This window comes from Dendropsophus ebraccatus, chromosome 10 (genome assembly GCF_027789765.1).
Source record: "Dendropsophus ebraccatus isolate aDenEbr1 chromosome 10, aDenEbr1.pat, whole genome shotgun sequence".
NCBI lineage: Eukaryota > Metazoa > Chordata > Amphibia > Anura > Hylidae > Dendropsophus > Dendropsophus ebraccatus.
In genome coordinates, this window is record NC_091463.1 from 95873102 (window position 1) to 95887036 (window position 13935).

Below are 13935 nucleotides of genomic sequence, written 5' to 3' on the forward strand. Positions count from 1 at the left end.
TCAGGGCTGATGGTTGTTACCCACAGATTGCAGCCACCAGGAGACTCTGCATACAGTGATTTATTAAAGGGTTGTCCTCTCAGAGACTACAACTTCCAGCATACCCTGAGAGCTGGGATTTGTCACAGAAACAGATGAATCCAGGAAAGAACAGGGTCAGCATGTCGTCCACCGCTGCGATCTTAACTGTAACTATGTGTGCTCGTAACGAGCGCACATAGTTACAGCCATTGGCTCCCTCCCTGTCAGTCACTCTTGTGGCCGCAGGAAGTGTTTCCCCTGCAGTCACAAGAGGCCGCTCTGTGTCCCTGGTGCCGGCGCTCTACAGGAGTCACTGAAGCGCCGGTGCCATGACAACGGGAGAGCGGCCTCTTGTGACCGCAGGGAAAACACTTCCTGCGGCCACAAGAGGGAAGAGAAGACACGAGAAGAGAAGAAGAGATGCCCGGACCCAGGTGAGTAAAAGTTTTTGTGTTCTTTTTTGTGTTATATACTATATGGGAGGAAGAGCACACAGCGGGGGTCTATATAACAGGGGGGAGCGCACAGTGGGGTCTATATAAACGGGGGGAACACACAGTGGGGGTCTATATAAACGGGGGGAGCACACAGGGGGGTCTATATACTACTGGGGGCAGCACACAAGGGGTATATACTACTGGGGGCAGCACACAAGCGGTATATACTACTGGCGGCAGCGCACAAGGGGTCTATATAACTGGGGGCAGCACACAGCAGTCTTTATTACATTGGGACTGCACAGAACTGCCTATATGCCTTACTACTATACTGGGGCACAGAACATAACTAATTATTAAGTGGGGGCGCAGGGATACCTTAAATCTGTGGGGGCACTGAAAGGTGTAACTACTATATAGGGGTACAGGGGACCTAACTACTGTATGTGTTGGAGCCTAAAATATTTCTCTGACAGATTCTGAAGGGAAGATTGCTGGATGGAGAGAGAGAGAAAGAAAAAGAAGTAAAAGCCGCTGATCAGAGAAGATGCAACCTGTGAGTGACTGGATGTAACTGCACTCTGTTATAGGCTTTTAGTGATAGTGGTCATAGTGTGGCAGTATTATGTAATGGCATCAGGCATCATTGGTGATATCTTCCTGTTTTGTTCAGAGCAGTTTTGAGGCAATATGTAATCTCTGTATGGTGGCAGGAGGGTTATAAGAGGACTACTGGGGGGGGGGGGGCGGACATGGCTTTGCTTGGGGCCCCAGAAATGCCAAGACCACCCCTGAGTAATAGTAATGTAAATACTAAGCAAATAGAGAAGTGGCACTCACCACGATACAGCCGAGCAAACGCTTTATTCAATACACTGTTGACCTGGCATGGAAGGGGGAAGGTGGAGGAGCAGGTGCAGTCCTACACATTGTCTAGCACCTGCTCCTCCACCTTCCCCCTTCCATGCCGGATCAACAATGTATTGATTAAAGAGTTTGTTCGGCTGTATCGTGGTGAGTGCCACTTCTCTATTTGCTAAGTATTCACATTATGCTGTCTATGCCTTTGCTGTTGAGCACCCCTGCAGCTTCCGTTTGCATGACTGTCTAGTTGCATTAAGCTGTTCAGTCCTACACCTCCAGTGCGATGTGAAGCAGGGGTGGATTAACTTTACCATAGGCCCCGGGCTGTTCATCAAGCCTGGGCCCCCCCAACCCACTGTAACTACGGCAGCACTAGCGTGGTGTTCATAGTAGAGGATGGATACTGTCATAATCCCCTGATTTGTGCAAAATTGTGGTAAAAAAAACAGAAATTTTTTGCAGCTCATGGCAGAACTGTAGCCAAGAGACAATACATCACTGAGAGTATAAGTCTGTTTGGGTGGCCATGGGCCCCCTAGGAGCTCAGGGCCCTGGGCTACCGCCCGAAACGGACCTATTCTGATCCGCTACTGGTATGAAGTAATGCCGGATACCTGCTGTCTCACTTTGTTGATAATAATAGTAGTACAGCTGTGCCTGATGGATAGCATAGTAATAGTAGTACAACTGTGCTGATGGGTAGTATAGTAATTGTAGTACAGCTGTGCTGATGGGTAGTATATAATAGTAGTACAGCTGTGCTGATGGGTAGTATAGTAATAGTAGTACAGCTGTGCTGATGGGTAGTATATAATAGTAGTACAGATGTGCTGATGGGTGGTATAGTAATAGTAGTACAGCTGTGCTGATGGGTAGTATAGTAATTGTAGTACAGCTGTGCTGATGGGTAGTATAGTAATAGTAGTACAGCTGTGTCTGATGGGTAGTATAGTAATAGTAGTACAGCTGTGTCTGATGGGTAGTATAGTAATAGTAGTACAGCTGTGCTGATGAGTGGTATAGTAATAGTAGTACAGCTGTGCTGATGGGTAGTATAGTAACAGTAGTACAGCTGTGCTGATGGGTAATATAGTAATAGTAGTACAGCTGTGCTGATGGGTAGTATAGTAATAGTAGTACAGCTGTGCTGATGGGTAGTATAGTAATAGTAGTACAGCTGTGCTGATGGGTAGTATAGTAATAGTAGTACAGATGTGCTGATGGGTAGTATAGTAATAGTAGTACAGCTGTGCTGATGGGTAGTATAGTAATAGTAGTACAGCTGTGCTGATGGGTAGTATAGTAATAGTAGTAATTAGTGTCAGCCATAGATGTGAGGTGCAGCGCTCCTTTCTTTCCTTGTCTGTATTTTACGTTTCTCTCTTTTCTGAGTGGCTGGCACTCCTCCTGGTAAGACCCACGTGACCACAATCAGCAGGAGGCACCTGTGCACACATGACCAGTACCTCCTATATTTCCCATTCTACCTGCTGGTGCAATAGTGAGTGATAAGACCATGTTCACACTTGTGTTGCTTGGTGGCAGCTTTCTCCGTCGGCGGTGCCTGCTGGGTTTTGGCGGGGCCCTTGGGGATTGGTCCTATGACATTGGGGTTGCAGGGCCGTTCTATGGCCTCCCTTCCCTGTTTGTGCTCGCTTTGCGGGGTTAGTGGTAGCTGACTGACAGTGTGGCGTTGGTGTAGGGACTCATGTTGGCCAGGGGACCTGCACGTGGTACATGGGGCAATATGGTTTGATCAAATTATATACCAACATCCTGGCATTGGTTTTTAAATGTAGCCATAGTGTCAGCCATAGGTGAGAGGTGCAGCAGCTCCTTTCTCTCCTTGTCCGTATAGTAATAGTAGTACAGCTGTGTCTTATGATTAGTATAGTAATGCTAGTACATCTCTGCCTGATGGGTAGTATAGTAATGATAGTGGTCACGGAGGTGAAGGCAGTCGGCACCAACTCCCAGCTACTTAAGCAGTTACTGACAATGAATCTATCACACAGGTAGTTGTGGATAATAAAAGGTAAAATATGTAGTGAAGAAACAGTAGCTGGCACTTCACTTCCCCAATGGCACTTCACTTTATTGCAGACACGAACATAGGTAGTGAGGGAGGGGGGCAGACATGGTGCCGGCGTGTTCCATGATGGAATGTATAGGACCCTTTGTCAAGTGACTGTTATAGTAATTCTAGTACAGCTCTGCTTGGTGATTAGTATGGTAATGGCAGTAACCCTTATCCTGATGAGTAGTATGGTTATAGTAGTACTTCTCATCCAGGTGATTTGGGTAGTAATAGTAGTACCCCTCATCCAGGTGATTTAAGTATTGTTCGTATTACCCCTCATCCTGGTGATTTGGATAGTGATAGTAGTACCCCTCATCCAGGTGATTTAAGTATTCTTCGTATTACCCCTCATCCTGGTGATTTGGATAGTGATAGTATTACCCCTCATCCTGGTGATTTGGATAGTGATAGTAGTACCCCTCATCCAGGTGATTTAAGTATTCTTCGTATTACCCCTCATCCTGGTGATTTGGATAGTGATAGTATTACCCCTCATCCAGGAGATTTGTGCAGTAACAGTACTTCCTCTCTAGTAATAGTAGTAACCCCCACCCTGGTGATTTGGATAGTGATAGTAGTACCCCTTTGCCTTGTGATTATTATAATAATAGTAGTACCCCTCTAGTGATTTGTGTAACAGTAATTCCCCCTTATCCCGTTGATTTGGATAGTAACAGTAATACCCCACATCCCATTGATTTGGATAGTAACAGTAATACCCCACATCCCATTGATTTGGATAGTAACAGTAATACCCCACATCCCATTGATTTGGATAGTAACATTAGTACCCCTCATCCCATTGACTTGGATAGTAACAGTAGTATCCCTCATCCTATTGATATGGATGATAACAGTAGTACCCCTCATCCCATTGTTTTGGATGGTAACAGTAGTACCCTCATCCCATTGTTTTGGATGGTAACAGTAGTACCCCTCATCCCATTGTTTTGGATAGTAACAGTAGTACCCCTCATCCCATTGATTTGGATAATAATAGTAGTACCCCTCATCCCGTTAATTTGCATAGTAACAGCAGTACCCCTCTTTCTTATCATTTGTATAGTAACAGTAGTACACCTGGGGTGATTTGTATAGTAACATTAGTACCACTCATCCCGTTGATTTGGATAGTAACAGTAATACCCCTCATTCTGGCGATTTGAATAGAGATAGTAGAACCCCTTTGCCTTGTGATTAGTATAATAATAGTAGTACCCCTCATTCTGGTGATTTGTGTAGTAACAGTAGTACCTCTAATTCTGATGATTTGTGTATAATTCTGATGGTTTGTATAGTAGTACCCTTCATCCTGGTGATTTGGATAGTGATAGTAGAACCCCTTTGCCTTGTGATTAGTATAATAGTAGTACCCCTCTTTCTGGTGATTTGTGTAGAAACAGTAGTACCCCTCATTCTGATGATTTGTGTAGTAACAGTAGTACCCCTCTTTCTGGTGATTTGTGTAGAAACAGTAATACCCCTCATTCTGGTGATTTGTGCAGTAACAGTAGTACCCCTCATTCTTGTGATTTGGATAATGATAGTAGTACCCCCTTCATCCTGGTGATTTGTGTAGTAACAATAGTACACCTTCAGTGATTTGTATAGTAGTACCCTTCATCCTGGTGATTTGGATAGTGATAGTAGACCCCCTTTGCCTTGTGATTAGTATAATAGTAGTACCCCTCATTCTGGTGATTTGTGTAGTAACAGTAGTACCTCTCTAGTGACTTGTACAGTAACAGTAGTACCTCTCTGGTGACTTGCACAGTAACAGTAGTACCTCTCTGGTGACTTGTACAGTAACAGTAGTACCTCTCTAGTGACTTGTACAGTAACAGTAGTACCTCTCTGGTGACTTGTACAGTAACAGTAGTACCTCTCTAGTGACTTGTACAGTAACAGTAGTACCTCTCTGGTGACTTGTACAGTAACAGTAGTACCTCTCTAGTGACTTGTACAGTAACAGTAGTACCTCTCTGTCTGGTGATAGCTTAGACATGTGAGGGCTGTACGTTGTGCAGTGCATATTAATGAAGCTCCTGGGAGAGAACTTCCTGCTCTGTGCAGTCTGCGTCCTACTGATAAATCTTTAACTTTAATAGCTCCAATGCTGGAGGCTTATAACTCCACCGCAGCTGCCACTACTGACCAGCCTGACAGCCGTAAGTCCTGCACATGGGGGGGGGAAGACTGTGGAATTGTGCCGCTCAGGTGTAGAAGGAGGAGTGAAGTTCTTCTCTGTGATACCGGTGACAGTTCCAGGTGGACAGGTCCATAGTCCAGGGGCGAAGGGCGGACATTACGAAGGTAGAGGTAACCATTGTCATATATAGCGTATATAGCATTATAGTCTGTAGTATCCAAATAACAATGTCCACTTGTCCTGCCACTTGTCCTGCCCTCCGCTCTCCTCTCACCTTCACACCTCACCTTGCTTGTAAAATATTCCAAATTTCTAACAATAGTTCCAAGGCGTTTTACGGATTGTGCAGGGAGATTGTTCTGGAACAAACTAGTTACCAGCGAGGTTATAGCCCGAAGCCACCGTGAGACTGAGCATACAGCAGTGAGATAGATACGGCTCAGGATTCCAGAGAGAGTTTAGCTTGGGGAGCTAGTTTGGGTTTCTATGTTTCATACATACAATATAGACATACAGGGGTCATAAATACATCGGGAATAATTATACAAAAAAAAAAAAAATATATTAAAAAAGTATCATGGTGGGAAAAAGAAAGAGGAGAGATTGTCTCCAATGGCAAAAATATGAGCGAAAGCGTCTAACGTGATGGGAGGAGAGTGTAGAGATAATAGCGACAATAAAAAGCAATAAATGCAAATAAAAAGAAAGCAATAAAATTCTTAACAAAAACATTGACAAGACTCTAAAATAAGAACATAGAATATACAAGGGATAAGGAGGAGGACGAATGAAACGAATGAAGTAATATATAAGAATAAGTGTCTGAGTGTGAGCAATGCGGAGAGCCGACACTTCATCCCAATGCTCTCAGGGATCGCATTAATGTTCTCAGAAAGGAGCACTATTAATCACCTGTGATATGGGGAGATCTGGGGACCTCTACCTGAAAGCCGTATGTATCCTAGGAGCCATAACAATTTACAGTAATACTTCTGTTCTCAAACTTAACCCCTTAAAGACAGGGCCAATTTCGTTTTTTGCACTTTCGTTTTTTGCCTCCTTGTGCTTAAAAGGCCATAGCAGTTGCATTTTTTCAAATAGAATGCCACATGAGCCCTTATTTTTTGCGCCACTAATTGTACTTTGCAATGACAGGCTGAATTTTTTTCATAAAAAACACTGCAAAACCAGAAAAAAATTCAAAGTGTGGTAAAATTGAAAAAAAAACAACCCTGCATTTTGTATATTTGGGGGGTATTGGTTTTACGCCACTTGTCCTGGGGTAAAACTGACTTGTTATATATGTTCCTCAAGTCGTTACGATTAAAACGATATATAACATGTATAACTTTTATATTATCTGATGGCCTGTAAAAAATTAAAACCATTGTTAAAGGGAATCCGTCAGCTCCCGGGCACTACCTAAGGTGTTGACAGTGTGCTGTAGCTGGCAGCCCCCAGTGAGCATGGTGCCTTTTTGGTAATTTTCCGTGCAGTGTCTCCTACTGTCACAGAGAAGTTGTTCGTGCCACACTTGTCATGCATCCTCCTCCCTCTTCATGAATAATCAATGCTGCCCGGCCTCCTGCTCGCTCAGCTGTCAGATTGCAGATCAGTCCTCTGTAGGCAGTTTATGTCTGAAAGAATCTTTCCTCTGTAATGTGTTGGAGCTGTGGTCTAGGGGTAACTCACTTGTCTAGAGACCTGATAGCAGGTCATTCTCTGGTTCGAATTCGCTAATGGAAATTAAGTCGATGTCTTTTTTTTCCTTATTATTGTATCATTTTTAAGGCTATGTTCACACACACAGTATTTTTGCTCAGTATTTTTGCTCAGTATTTTGGTCAGTATTTTGCAACCAAAACCAGAAGTGGAATGAAAACACTGAATGGCTATGTTCACACATTGTTGAAATTGAGTGGATGGCTGTCATTTAATGGCAAATAATTACTGTTTTTTTTAAAAAAAAAACAACGTCCGATATTTGCCTTTAAATGACGGCCATCTGCTCAATTTCAACAGTGTGAGAACATAGCCTTTCTGTGTTCTCAATCCACTCCTGGTTTTGGTTGCAAAATACTGACCAAAATACTGAGCAAAAATACTGTGTGAACATAGCCTTAAAAATGATACAATAATGAGAAAAAAAAGACATCTATTTAATTTTCATCAGGGGATTTGAACCAGAGAACTGCTGGCAGGTCTCTAGCCAGGTGAGTTACCCCTAGGCCACAGCTCCAACACATTAGGGAGGAGAGATTCTTTCAGAGATAAACTGCCTACAGAGGACTGATCTGCAATCTAACAGCTGAGTGAGAAGGAGGCCGGGCAGCATTGATTATTCATGAAGAGGGAGGAGGATGCATGTCAAGTGTGGCACGAACAACTGCTCTGTGACATAAGATTGTACATAATCCGCTGCACGGAAAATTACCAAAAGGGCACCATGCTCACTGGGGGCTGCCAGCTACAGCACACTGTCAGCACCTCAGGTAGTGCCCGGGAGCTGACGGATTCCCTAACATAAATATGTTCCTTAACCCCTTAAGGTCCAAGCCAATTTTCATTTTTGCGCTTTTGCTTTTTCCATTTTATGTTTAAAAGTCCATAGCGCTTGCATTTTTTCACCTAGAGACGTATATGAGTGCTTATTTTTTGCGAAACCAATTGTACTTTTTTTGCGAAACCAATTACAGGCATAATTTTTCCATAAAATATGTTGTGAAACCGGAAAAAAATCATTTGCGCTGTCAAATTGAAAAAAAAACGAATTTGTTTTGATTTCGGGGAGTTTTGCATTTACTCCGTTCGCCCTGGGGTAAAACTGACTTGTTATGCATGTTCCTCAAGTCGTTACGATTACAACGATATATAACATGTATAACTTATATTGTATCTGATGGCCTGTAAAAAATTCAAACCGTTGTTAACAAATATATGTCACTTAAAATCGCTCCATTCCCAGGCTTATAGCGCTTTTATCCTTTGGTCTATGGGGCTGTGTGAGGTGTCAGTTTTTGCGCCATGATGCGTTCTTTCTACCGGTAACTTGATTGCGCATATACGACTTTTTGATCGCTTTTTATTACATTTTTTCTGGATTTGATGCGACCAAAAATGCGCAATTTTGCACTTTGGAATTTTTTTGCGCTTACGCCGTTTACCGTACGAGATCAGGAATGTGATTAATTACTAGTTCGGGCGATTACGCGCGCGGCGATACCAAACATGTTTATTTATTTATTTATTAATTTATATTTATAAAATGGGAAAAGGGGGGTGATTTGGACTTTTATTAGGGGAGGGGATTTTTTATTAATAAAAACACTTTTTTACTTTTTTTTTTACATGGACTAGAAGCCCCCCTGGGGGACTTGTATATAGACAGCACTGATCTCTCATAGAGATCAATGCTGTGTATATACACAGCAAAGATCCATGAGATCGGTCATAGATTGCTATGGCCTGCTGCAGGCCATAGCAATCTACTCCCGAGCCGGGATCAGCGTCATTCCGACGCTGAGGCCCGGCACGGCCAGAAGAACGGATCTCCCCCCCGCGATCGCATCGCGGGGGGGAGATCCGACCCACTAGACACCAGGGATGTTGTGCATAAAGCACTTCAATGCAGCTGTCAGGTTTGACAGCTGCATTGAAGTGCTTAATTAGCCGGCGCGGCAACGGGACCCGCGCCGGCTAACAGAGGCACTGCCCGGCTGCACGTGTCAGCCGGGATCAGCGCCGTTCAGAGCGGGGTCCCGGCGGGACCCCGCTCTGAACACCCCCGCGGCGCCATGACGTATTAGATACGTCATGGGTCGCTAAGGGGTTAAAATCGCTCTAGTCCCAGGCCTATAACGCTTTTATCCTTTGGTCTATGGGGCTGTGTCAGGTGTCATTTTTTGCGCCATGATGTGATCTTTCTATCGGTACCTTGATTGCACATATGTGACTTTTTGATCGCTTTTTATTACAATTTTTCTGGATTTGATGCGACCAAAAATACGCAATTTTCCACTTTGGGATTTTTTGACACTTACGCCGTTTACTGTGCAAGATCAAGAATGAAATAAATTAATAGTTCGGGCGATTACGCACGCGGCGATACAAAACATGTTTGTTTATTTATTTTTATTTATACCATAGGAAAAGGAGGGTGATTCAAACTTTTATTAGGGATGTTTTTTTTTTTTTTTACAATAATAACACTTTATTTTTTTTACACCTATACTAGAAGCCCCCTGTATAGCCGAAAGCAATCGAGTGCCGAGCCAGGATCAGCGCCGTAATGGCCGGTAAAGAATGTATGGATCGCTCCTCTGGGACAATGTCCCGGGGGGGCCACTGATTTGCCATGTATGAACATGGCCTAAAAAAAAAGTTTTTGAAAGTCACCACCTGCTCCCATTGTAAACAAATTTGGTGTCGCTTCCTCGCTGTAGAAGTATCTAATCTGTTAGAATAAAACGTTATTCATTCAGCATGGTGGCATAAACTAAAAATAATATCAACGCCATAATGATTGATTTCTGGTCAGATATATCAGCTGAAATAGAGTAAAAGACAAACAAAATGTCCCATTTACCCCAAACTGGTACCAATAAAAACTACACATCACGGTGCAAAACAATCATAATACAAAAAATAATCCTAATACAGCTTCTTAGATTAAAAAAAAGGAAAAAGTTATAGAGCTTAAAATATAGAGATTTAAAACCTTGTTTTAATTTTTTTTTTACATTAGTAAAATATAATGAAAAAAAGAAACAATTCTATGAATTGGATATCATTGTGGTAGTTCTGACCTGCAGAAAAAAGATAACATGTCCGTTGTACAGTAAGGGGAACTGTGTAGAAACAGAATCTTTTACATTTCCAGAAAAGTGGGGTATATGACAGCCCCAGCCTCCTGTTCTGCCACAATTCACCATGTATTATATTCTTCATAGCTGTTATTGTAGCGCCATCTAGTGCCACCACTAGATATAGCAGCAGGTATATAGGGAAAAGAACTGGATAGCAGTTAAAGTGTCGCTGCAGTGCGTCCTCTCCAGACTCTGAGTCACATGATCTGTTGGATTTATAACGGAGCTCTATGGACTGATCAGTCCGATATATAAGGGATGGACTCATGCGACAGGCAGTGCAATCCAGTGGTTTCTGGATTTATTCATAAGTCAGGAATACCTATAATAATTCCTCTATTTATATAGCACAAACTTACTATGCAGCGCTGTAAGTACCCTGCTATCACTCAGATTGGTTCCTGTCCCAGTTAAGGTTCACAATATAAATTCTACAATTTCTACAATATGTGGATAGGGTTCATCATGTGTTCGGCATTACCAGGCTTCATCATGTGATCAGCATTACCAAGTTTCATCATGTGATCAGTATTACCGGGCTTCATCATGTGATCAGCATTACCAAGTTTCATCATGTGATCAGCATTACCAGGCTTCATCATGTGATCAGTATTACCAGGCTTCATCATGTGATCAGCATTACCAGGCTTCATCATGTGATCAGAATTACCGGGCTTCATCATGTGATCAGTATTACCGGGCTTCATCATGTGATCAGCATTACCAAGTTTCATCATGTGATCAGCATTACCAGGCTTCATCATGTGATCAGTATTACCAGGCTTCATCATGTAATCAGCATTACCAGCCTTCATCATGTGATCAGTATTACCAGGCTTCATCATGTGATCAGCATTGCCGGGCTTCATCATGTGATCAGCATTGCCGGGCTTCATCATGTGATCAGCATTACCAGACTTCATCATGTGATCAGCATTACCAGGCTTCATCATGTGATCAGTATTACCAGGCTTCATCATGTGATCAGCATTACCAGGCTTTAACATGTGATCAGCATTACCAGGCTTCATCATGTGATCAGTATTACCAGGCTTTAACATGTGATCAGCATTACCAGGCTTCATAAGTTTATTATAAGAAAAAAACCTGTGATGAAGCCTGATAATACTGATCACATGATGAAGGCTGGGAATACCGATCACATGATGAAGGCTGGGAATACCGATCACATGATGAAGCCCGGTAATGAAGTGGCCAGATAGTCAAATGGGCTGCCTGTTCTTTAGGCAGCCCAGGGCCTCTGTGACGTGTCCCAGGCTTTCTTCCTTATTTTCTTCCTCCCTCCCCTTCCTTACCTGATTTCATGGATCAATGCAGTACATATGTATTACTCATAGGTGTCCCTAAAGGGAACAACAAATTAGTGTAAAAAATTAAAAAAGGACAACAAAAAAAAACTATATATAGAAAATCCAAATCCCTAATGAAAGTTTAAATTACCCCTTTTTTCCCATTTTATAAATAAAAAAATATAAACTAAAAAAAAATTATAAACATATTTGCTATGGCCATTGCTATGGCCAGTGCAAAATTACAGATTTTTGGTTACATGCAGAAAATTTTGTATAAAGCGTGATCAAAAAGTCTCATTTACACAATCAAGATACAAAGTATAGAACATGGCGCAAAAAATGACACCGCAAGTAGCCGCATAGACCAAAAAATAAAAGGTTATAAGGATCAGGATAGAGAAATTTGAAACACATCTATTCATTTTTTAAAAAGTTTTAATCTTTTAAAAGCAATAAAATAAAAGTTAAATAAAATTATTATATTATTAGGCTATGTTCACACTACGTAAATCTACGGCCGTAGTTCTCGCCGCAGAGCTACAGCCATAGTGAAAATGTGATAATTTTATTGTTCAGGCGATTACTCATGCAGCGATATCAAATATGTTTATTTATTTATATTTATAAAATGGGAAAAGGGGGATTATTTATGAATGAGAAAACGTTATTTTTATTTTTTATACTTTAACTTTTAGTCCCCCTGGTGGAGTTTTATTATTACTGCACTGATCTTTTATAGAGATCAGCGCAGTATACTTAATACAGCACTGATCGAATAGATAAGCGCTGTTCTGGGCTGCAGACCAGATACATCGATTGCCAAATATATAGGGGACAATGTGTCAATGGAGACTCTTCAGTGAGTACTCCATTTTAATTTTTGTCTCTGGTCTCCCTGAGCTCAGCGATTGCTGTGTTTCATAGACTGTAAGTAAAGGAGGTTCACATTAAAATTTCTGCATAGAATGTAGGCTTACAAGCGCTGTGGAATTTGTTGGCACTAAACAAATCATTTTTTTTTTAGAATGTTGACACTGTTGACAGAATGTAGGCTTAGAATGTTGATATAGGAATGTTGGCATAGAATGTAGGTTTAGAATCTTGGTATAGAATGTATACTTATAATGTTCACATGAAATGTTGGCAGAGATTATTAACATGGAGTGTTTGCACAGAATGAAGGTATAAAATGTTGACATAGAATGTTAGCATAGAATGTAGGCATAGAATGTTGACGTAAGAATGTTCTTACAGAATGTTTACATACAATGCTGGCATAGAATGTTAACAAACAATATTGTCACAGAATGTTGACATGAGATGTTTGCATAGAATATTGGCATAGAATATAGTCTTAGAATGTTGGTATAGAATTTTGACATAGAAATAGTGGCATACAATATTGTCATAGAATGTTGACATGGAATGTTGGCATAGAATGTAGGCTTAGAATGTTAGCATGAAATGTTTGCATAGAATTTCGGGATAGAATTTAGGCTTACAAAATTGTCATAGATTGTTGACAGAATGTTGTCATAGAATCTTGGCATAGGATGTTGACATAGAAGGTTGGCATAGAAAATTTTCTTAGAATGTAGGCTTAGATTGTTAACCCATTGATAACTCAATGGCACTGCATTTAGCTCTAGCTCACCAACACTGCATATAACTTACCAACACTGCATATACATCACCAACACTGCATATAACTTACAAACACTGCATAAAGATCACAACACAGCATATAAGTTGCCAACACTGCAGAAAACTCACATACACTGCATGTAGACCAGAGACAAAGGGGGAAAACCTGTTGATGTTGCAGATAACCTAACACACTGCTGATAGACCTAACACACCGCTGATAGAACTAATACACCACTGATAGACCTAACACCACGCTGATAGACCTAACACACCGCTGATAGAACTAACACACTGCTGATAGAACTAACACACTGCTGATAGACCTAACACACCGCTGATAGACCTAACACACCACTGATAGACCTAACACACCGCTGATAGACCTAACACACCACTGATAGACCTAACACACTGCTGATAGACCTAACACACCGCTGATAGACCTAACACACCACTGATAGAACTAACACACCGCTGATAGATCTAACACACCACTGATAGACCTAACACCCCGCTGATAGACCTAACAACTGCTGATAGACCTAACACCCCGCTGATA

General features: G+C 41.7%; 1 protein-coding gene across 5 annotated transcripts in view; it reads left to right on the forward strand.

Annotated features, from left to right (window-relative positions):
• The first annotated feature begins 957 nt into the window (after positions 1–957).
• Positions 958–13935, forward strand: part of EXOC3L2 (exocyst complex component 3 like 2) — a 38288-nt gene continuing 25310 nt past the window's right edge. The window contains exon 1 of one of the 5 annotated variants that reach the window (XM_069985542.1): positions 958–1014. The gene's annotated coding sequence lies outside the window, so the exon portion shown is untranslated. Of the gene's footprint in view, positions 1015–5509; positions 5571–5622; positions 5722–6442; positions 6504–13935 lie in introns of those variants that run through there. The other 4 variants (XM_069985543.1, XM_069985541.1, XM_069985540.1 and 1 more) reach the window with 4 other exon arrangements.